Genomic DNA, 9646 nt, shown 5'->3' on the forward strand with positions numbered 1-9646 from the left:
AAGGCAAAGAAAGAGAGAGTGGCAACCAAAACAAGGGCGAATTGAGCTCTCCTCCGGGACCTGCTCTCACACTGCTCTGCCCGGACACAGCCAAACCTTCTGTGAATGAGCATCCTCATATAATCCACATTGTGTGCTGGCCACGGGGGCCTCTCAGCTGGCCACTCACTGATGCTCATGATGCTGCTGTGTACATTGGGTGCAACGTACTCACCTATAGCTCCATATTAATGAAAATATATTTACATACACACTTCCACCTAGAGCTCCCTGTTCAATGGTGATTTCAAACATACACAAACAAACACATACACATATAACCCTACATATAGCTCAATGTTACTATAAAGCACATACATATAGATACACACAGCTGTACCTATAGCGCATGTCAATATAAAACACATACATACATACATACATACATAACAATATAACACATACACACTACTCATAGCTCCATGTTAATATAAAAATACATGCATACATACATCAAGATATATAAAACATACACACAATTCTACCCAAAGCTTCATGTTAATATAAAACACAAACATACATATAGATATACCACACAAAACTACCTATAGCTCCATGTAAATATAAAACACATACATACATACAACACACACTTCTGCTTGAATCCTCCTGGAGCATGTTACACACATACACAAAACACACATACTCTTTCCTCTACCTATAAGTTCCCTAGTGAGGCAAAACACACACTGGCACACACAAATATACACACCACTTTTTCTTTGCTTGCTCTGGCCTGGAAAGCAAAATACACTCACAAACACACAACCCTCCTTTACATATTGTTCCCTGTTGATATAAAACACACACACACACACACACATATGTAAGTACCCAGCCTTGTTCCTGTTGATGCTGCACACACATATATAAATACCTATACATATACAATTCACCATTCCTGTCCCTGTTGATGCTATAGACACAAGTCCCCACTCCTGTCCCTGTTGGGACTACACAGATACAAGTCACCACTTCTGTGCCTGTTGATGCTTTACGTCCCCACTTCTGTCCCTGTTTATGCTAAACACAGCTCCCCAATCCGGTCCCTGATGATGCTACACTCAAGTCCCTACTATACTGTCCCTATTGATGCTATACACACAGAAATAAATCACCACTCCAGTCCTTGCTGATGCTACAAGTCCCTATTCTTGTCCTTGTTGATGTTACACACACAGATATAAATCACCACTCCTGTCCCTATTGATACTACAAGTCCCCACTCCTGTCCCTATGGATGCTACACACAAGTCCCTACTCCTGTCCCTATTGATACACACAGCTATAAGCCCCCACTTCTGTCCCTGCTGGTGCTACACACAAGTCCCCACTTCTGTCCCTGCTGATGCTACTTACAAGTCCCCACTCCTGTCCCTAATGTTGCTACACACAAGTCCCTACTCCTGTCCCTATTGATGCTAAGCACACAGATATAAGTTCCCACTTCTGCCCTGCTGATGCTACACCCAAGTCCCCACTCTTGTCCCTATTGATGCTACCCATAAATCCCAACTTCTGTCCCTGCTGATGCTACACTCAAGTCCTTCTCCTGTCCCTATTGATGCTTCACACACAGATACAAGTCTCCACTTCTGTCTCTGCTTATGTTACACGCAAGTCCCCAATCTTGTCCTTATTGATGCTACACACAAGTCCCACATATGCCCCTGCTGATGCTATACACAGGTCCCCATGTCTGTTTCTGCTGATGCTATACACAGGTCCCCATTTCTGTTTCTGCTGATGCTACACACAAGTCCCCACTTATGTCCCTGCTGGTCCCCACTCTTGTCCCTATATGTTACACACACTAATATAAGTCTCCACTTCTGTCCCTGCTGATGCTACACACAGGTCCCCACTCTTGTCCCTGTTTATGCTACACACACTGATATAAGTCCCCACTTCTGTCCCTGCTGATGCTACACACAGGTCCCCACTCTTGTCCCTATGTTACACACACTGATATAAGTCTCCACTTCTGTCCCTGCTGATGCTACACAGAAGTCCCCAATCTTAATCGTGTCCCTATTGATGCTGCACACAAATCCCTACTTCTGTCCCTGTTGATGCTACACACAGGTCCCCAATCTTAATTTTGTCCCTATGGATGTACACACACTAATATAAGTCTCCACATCTGTCCCTGCTGATGCTACACACAAGTCCCCAAACTTAATCTTGTCCCTATTGATGCTGCACACAAATCCCTTCTTCTATCCCTGCTGATGCTACTCACAGGTCCCCAATCTTAATCTTTTTCCTATTGATGCTGCACACAAATCCCCACTTCTGTCCCTATTGGTGCTACAGACAAGTCCCTACTCTAGTCTTGATGCTGCACACGCAGAGATATAAGTCCCCAATCTTGTCCTATTGATGCTACAGACAAGTCCCTACTCCAGTCCCTATTGATGCTACACACAAGTCCCCAGTCCTGTCCCTGCTGATTGTACATTCAATGTCTGTGTTCTGTGTGTGGCTGAGCTCCCTCTACATCACCATCCCGCCATCTACTCTGCAGTCCATGCGTGAGCTGAAGATGAACGGCGGTGGGCTCTGCTCACCTATACTACACCAATCCCAAAAACAACAAAAACAACACAAAAGTCAAAGAAAAATACAAACAGAAAGAAAGACACAAAGAAAAAAAAAAAAACCCCGTCCCGACATTGGAAGACATGTAAAGCGCAATTGTAGCATGAAATGTGCACACAACGAGTGTTTGTTCCCCCGTGTCCTTCCAGGGCTCCACTATTTCTCTCTGTAGAGGAGATATAACACAGATCGCATTGAATAGAGCCGAGATCTCCAGGTGCAGGCGGTTAAAGAGTCACTGCCAGAACCCCATGTTTTCCTTTCCAGCCGATTTTGCTTGGATCCGGCTCAAAAAAGCGAGCGAGTCTCGTGGTTTTGTTTACACTGAATGGGGAGGATAGGAACCGTGCCACGGGGCCGGCTTTCATTAATATACAGTGAGGATTTTGTCTAAATTACTGCTATGAATTTCACAGTACAAGCTTTCAAAAGACGTCTCAGGTGGCCCGATGCAACGTGATAGCTTCTTAGCAAACATATCTACTTTCCACCTCCAAGATAACTAGGAGGGGAAAAAAAGATGTACACATAACATAAGCACAAAAAAATAAAAAAATAAGGATGCAACCCTGCAACCACAAATATATACTTGTTTGGAAGTAGTTTTTTTTTTCTTTTCAATCCCTCCTCTCCTAGCCACCCCCTCCTTTATACAATGCGATTGTTTTGTCTAGAGAGGGGAAAAAAAAAACAACCTAAAGTATAACAAGGAGAGAACAGTTAGTGCTGATTTTCATTTGCATAAATTTTCATATATTTTGGTGAAATAATAGACTAGTAGAGAGCTTGTCTTAGAGGAGTCAGTGCAAAGGGGGACCTGCACAGGCTCGCTTCCATGCAGTTCACATTAATGCCTTCTTTTTTTATTTATTTTTTATTTATAGGGTCACCCATTAAAACAACCCTAAAAAAACAGCTTTATCTTTTTATTTTCTAATTGATTGTGGTGTCTTATTGCTCCGGGAGATTTTGCTTGGTGAGTATCTTTTTCTTTTTTCTCTATGATCGCTGAAAAGGACTAGAGAGGATATCCGCTTGTCGCCTAACAATTCTTTATTTTGTTATATTAGATCTTTGTGCTATTTTGTGGCTGTCTTATTAGTAAATAGCTGCGTTGTATGTGTTCTTGTTGTAGATCGCCCAGTTCTGGGGTTGAGGGTAGAACAGAATAGAAATGTGCTGTGTATGGATTCACTGAAACCTCCATCGATAAGCCTGGCTTTAATACTGGGGTACCCTGGCTTTGTTTAGAGGGTGGAGGGGGACTGGCAGAGCTGTGCAGGGCTAGGCACGGATCTCCTCTTAACAAAACCATTGTGAAAGCCTGTTTACAGTGCCATTTCCAAATGCCTCCGCTGGAAATGACTTCTTCTGTCTAGTAAACCGATACAGAGCTGGGATTCGTTTCCAAAAAAAAAAAAAAAAGAAAAATCAGTAGTAAAAAAGATTAAATGCAGCATGGCGATTCCTTTTATACTGCACAGGCCTTTCCATCCGTGAGATATTTTTTTCTCTCCAATGTTTCCAAATGAAATGTAGCCAGTTGATGGCATTTAGCAGACCTGTCACTTGACATGATTCATTGAACTGGTGCTTTATTTCATTGTATGTCAATAGCTGTCAATGTGATCATTTACCAATGGACAGTAGACTTGTTGCCTGCTTGGAGCAACTTTAAAAAAAAAAAAGAAATCCCATAATGAAAAAACAAAAACAAAAACAAAAAAACACAAGGCACTTTTCTGTTGATAGCACTCTATCAATGCGGAGTGCATGCAGCAAAGGCAGGGGTATTGGGGGGCTATCTAATCCCCCCTCTCTTCTGCTCTCCTCGCAGGATCTCTTTAAGAGAGATTAACTCTGTGTGCCCCATTGCAACAGATGCCAGATACAGCAGCTCCCTGAAGATCATTTGTTTTCCTGACAGGGAACATTTCTGAGCAAAGCATACTGGTTGCCATAGAGAGGAAAAGAAAAGGAGGAACACTAGCCACATTAAGCTATATGTTTGTGCATTGGGCTTTAGATAAAAGGGCTGAGCTTTGAACCAGCCACAGGGAGCACACAGCAGAAAAGCCTTTAACTTGCTGCAACCAGCTTTTTTTTAAAACATTTTTTTAATGTCGAATTTCTTTTTTTTTTTCCTCCCTCTCCCTCTCCTTACTTTTAAAACGCACCAGGTAATTTTACTAGCTGTTCTTAATTTTATATGATACGGTTTGCTGAGCAAAATAAACTTTTGAAGTGTTCCTTAAATAACGGTGATATGTACCGTCCAGCAGGGGGCGCAGCGGGTGAGTAAATATACACGGGCACTAAACTTATCTATTCCCTTATTGTTAAGTTGCCGGCGAAAGCAATATATCACTTATTTTCTTATTAACTCCATCCTGGACCAGGGGATATGTTATCGAATAGCCTGCTCTAGCCTCTTACAGTTTTTATTCTCAATTTCTGACTGTAAAAAACAACTGAAAAACTGATATTTTTATGAATTATTTAACAACATTTATAGTTGAAACACATTGCCATGGTCAGATGAATAGGCACTAAGTGGAATAAAACAGCTTAGATGTGCTAAACTTTATTTTATTTATTTATTTTTTAAGGATTTCTACAATATAGAAATAACTGACCCCCATAATAGTTGAAATGCTTACATAAACTATAACAATGGACCATTTTGAAAATGAAATAATTTTAGTGTGTAGTGCAAAATAAATAAAAAGAATGTTGAGAAACTCTTTTAGTTACTATATGGCAATTGTTGATATTACCAGCTTACTCATTCTCTTGTGAACAATAAAAAATAGGTTGTATTATTTAATTATCAGCTATTAAATGGATGCACAAATTAGCAATTCAGTAACACTGTAACAAAATTAAATTCAAGTAGCAAATGGTAATATTTTAATATCCTGTGAAAAAAAATCTACATACAATAGCACAGAACAAAGCTTGCAGGATGCTTGTAGAAGAAGACCACACAATGGTATCTGAACTCTCCATAGATGAATTTTGGCAATTTAATTGACCACTGTAATGTTCTGAATGCTGCAAGTAAATGATGGAATATTGAGCAGTCAATTGGCTCAGCCCCACTTACACAGGACTTGGTAAACTCATTGTAGCAACTTACAGTAAAACTTTAACAAACTTGTTAGCAGCCATTGCAGGAAAACACATTGAACAACAGGGTCTTGAGCTCCAACTCCCCACAAATCGTGTTTATAAGAGCAGGGCTTGACGTCTCATCTATGTAAAAGTTACCAGTATGAACCTCACTGTATTTTATAGCTTTATTTCACTGGCAGTCAATCAAATAGCTGTTTAACAATTGGCTCGCTAATTAACATTATCTATTGCTATATTGAATTTATTTGTTGCATGCTGCACCTGCTTCGTCCTTACAAATTAATCAATTAGCACAGTCTTACACAGTCTTACAGTGAGCTCATTATTTCTATGTACATTAATTTTTTTTATGTGCACCACGTGTTTCATGTTATTACTGCATTTATTCATACCAGTGCTTTTGTAAAATGTCCACAAAAGAAACATAGATACATCGCCTGCGAGGCTTCTATAACTAACAATGTCTAGCACAGTTAACCCTTGGCATGCTGAATTACATATATGAGACAGATCATCACACAACCCATGAACTGCTGTAATAATAGTTTTTTGCGCTATCATCCAATTCAGTCCAATTTATTCTCTAACAAAGTTATGTATTGGTACACCCCATTAGGCTGCTGCAGAATTCCTGCTGAGAGACAATTCGCCCCTGGAATAACAGTGTATTGCATTAACATGCTAGTGCTGTACAATGTATGCTCTTTAACAAAGTTACGACTTGCTACGTCCCATTAGTTTGCGTGCTCCAGGACAGGTTGAAAGATGAGAGCACTGTTAGGTCTCTGTACCCTATCCTTCAGCCCTATGATCATCCAATGCAGTGAGGTGGCCAGCTTCCATAATTTACTCGCCCAAGCAAGCACAAGTTTATGTTTTATTGCTGTAGCTCTCTAATAGACTATCCTTGTAAACTGCAGCCAGGGATTACCACAATTGTAACAACTAATATCTGCACCCACACACCAAGAGACACCTTTCAAGTTCTATATTATGTGCTAAAGATGTAGTGAGAATTGTTTAATGGGAAAATGCACACATACTGCTTCCAATACGGGACTAGAAAGAGGTTAACTTTTTTTTCACATACAAACTTCAGTTTATTGGTTGAAATTGTTTTAGTGAACAGATAAAAAGATAAGAATTCCCTTCCCTCTAGAGAATGTACGTTAGCTGTTGTTAGGATGAAATATTGGAGGTTCAGTCTGGTGTCTAATAATTAATATAGTGAAAGGGGAGATCCATTCATCTTGTTTTCTCCCAGTGCCTAGCATGGTGGTGACTCAGTTCACTGTCAGCCGAGCTTGTACAGAGGGAGAAACAATGCTTCTGCCTGGTGAAATAAAACAACTCCATACAATGAAAACTAAAAGTAAAAGTGGAACGTGTTTCTCCAACCAGATACAATCCTTGCTTCACTTTAATTGTAGTTTTTATTGCTCCAGCTGTTAGAATGTATCCCTATTTTAGTAAATAAGAAGTGAAACTTCTAATTTTTTCAATTTAAGCAGCCTGCAGGATAAACACTGGGGAAATAAAAGGTGGAGTTGCTGCAACATGTTATTGAGTGATATGGGGCACAATACCACTGTATTGTCCATTTACAGGAAGCCAAATTCACTTTATATAGTGGTATTGCTAACAGCAGAGTCTTGGTTTAACATTTTTAGTGATGCGATGATCTTTAAAGCGAGTGGCTTCATCTAGTGAAAAACAGTGTGGCCTCTGCTTTTGTGGATTTCAAATGTGGATGATTTTGTGGATTGTGTAAAGGGGCAATGGAGCAGTGGGTAGTGCTACCTCAATTTAGCCGCTTTGTGGCCTCCTACAGTGACAGTAGTAACATTATAGTTTAGTATGTTGTGTTAAAGAATCAGTGGTCTCTACCATTCATCTCTATGGAAGATGCAATTACAACAAGCTGCAGGTAAACTGCTGCATGTAGGAATTAAAAAAACAAAACACAAAGTCATGTATATGTGAACTATACTATTATAGAACTCACTATGAGGTTTGCAGATGCAGTATAATGCACTGTAACACCAAAGTGTGAATATATCTTGAAAGGAATATGTCACTAGGACAATATCACTTAAATAAGCAGCACTTTACTAATAAAATTAAACTATTTTCACTAAGTATGTAATTGTTTGGATGAATGCTAACTTGTAATAGTGAATTATTCCTGGGCACAGCCATTTTGAATAATTTGTCTATAGTCCAGGCACAGAACAGTGTTGAGGGTTCCATATCTACGTGGCGTCTATGAAAATTTTGTAAAAGCATTGAAGATTAAAAAAAAAAAAGGTTTTATAAACTAGATTTATTCACTGCTTGGTATCATATGGAATGGGCAATACGTGTATAAGAATTCAAAATGATATCTACCCTGCTCAGTCAGCTTTACAATATTGTCACATGTAACTAGTTCAATTTAAAATAATTATAGGTAGGTAAGACTACATCAGTGTTGCTGAACTTTGGTTGCCAAGGACCATCCGTACATGTTGTTCCTGCCAACAAACAAGAGCACTCCTGCATAAGCTAGTAACCTCTAGCAGAATGACAATTGTGATTTCATTAATGAGTCCATGAAGACTTCTAAAAGCATACACTTATGGTAGACTATAAGTATCAACTGTCCTGAAATATGATTGGTTATTCAATGACGCAAAATGGGCTCATATTGAAAAGAAAAGATAAATGGACCTTTTCACCCCAGAGGGACCCCTTACTAAAAACAAATTCATGGGGGGGGGGGCAATGGCAAAAATGCCTCTCCCATCGGTGGTCAATAGGAAGAATGCAACCCTTACAGCGGTGGTCAGAATGCTGCCCTTATAGACAGCTAAGCACATAATTGGTGTCATGTTGTTGGCTTTGCCAAGTACCATTGGTCCAGTAATTATGCAGGTACCACCAAATTGGAGGTCAATCAGTAACAGCTCAAGGATCCCCTAGCAAACTCCGGAGGAACCCTAGGGTTCTACAGAACCCTGCTTGAGAATGGCTAGTCTAATGTACCTAATCTAATTGGTGCTGGAATTTCACTAGTACAAAAAGAAACTGCAAAATTCAATATCATACTATTGGGCAGCACCCCTATTTCTCCTTCTTCTGTTTATATTGGAAAATATCAATGTCTATCTTTAGCATCTAGCAGGGTATTAAAGCATCTTTGGCAGGTGACGTGGCAGAAAGTACTAGCAGCTTACTTTGTGTTCTTCATAGGTGGCTCAGTAAAACCGGGGAGCCACTGCTGTGTGTCCCATTGCTGTTTTTATTACTTATTGTTATTATTATTATTACTACCATAATGTGTTTTATACACTCAGTTGGTTAGCCCTGTGATGTTGTTTTTGGCACTTCTACCAGGCACACATACTTTAACTGAACATATAGAACTCTATGTTTCCTATAAACACAGTTTATCTGTTTCACAGGCCACAAGGGTATGCACTGATATTTTAATGGGTATTAAATGCTTTAAATACTTCTTGTATATCCTTCTTGTGCATATGTTTATTATGTTTATTATGTGACTAGTTACATAGACAGCCTAAGAGGCCAGTAAAATGTACACATCGCATACAATCATTTTTAGATGTTTTCCTGTGGATGTGGCTATGGTAAAAGCCAGAAACAGCCAGGCTCACAGCACACACACTAAATGATTGATTGGAAACCAGCCTCTCCTCACACGATTAATAGACTTTCCCCCTGGAGGAGTGAATACACGGCTTCCAATACATTTCTCACCACACTACATATTGTAATGAATTTGCTGGCTGTAGAACTGCTCCAGCTTGGAGGCACCATGACTACCCTGTAGTAACAACATAACTGTTTAACCTTTATTTTTATAATATTA

This window comes from Nanorana parkeri, unplaced genomic scaffold (genome assembly GCF_000935625.1).
Source record: "Nanorana parkeri isolate BGI_ZX_2015 unplaced genomic scaffold, ASM93562v1 scaffold1537, whole genome shotgun sequence".
Taxonomy (NCBI): domain Eukaryota; kingdom Metazoa; phylum Chordata; class Amphibia; order Anura; family Dicroglossidae; genus Nanorana; species Nanorana parkeri.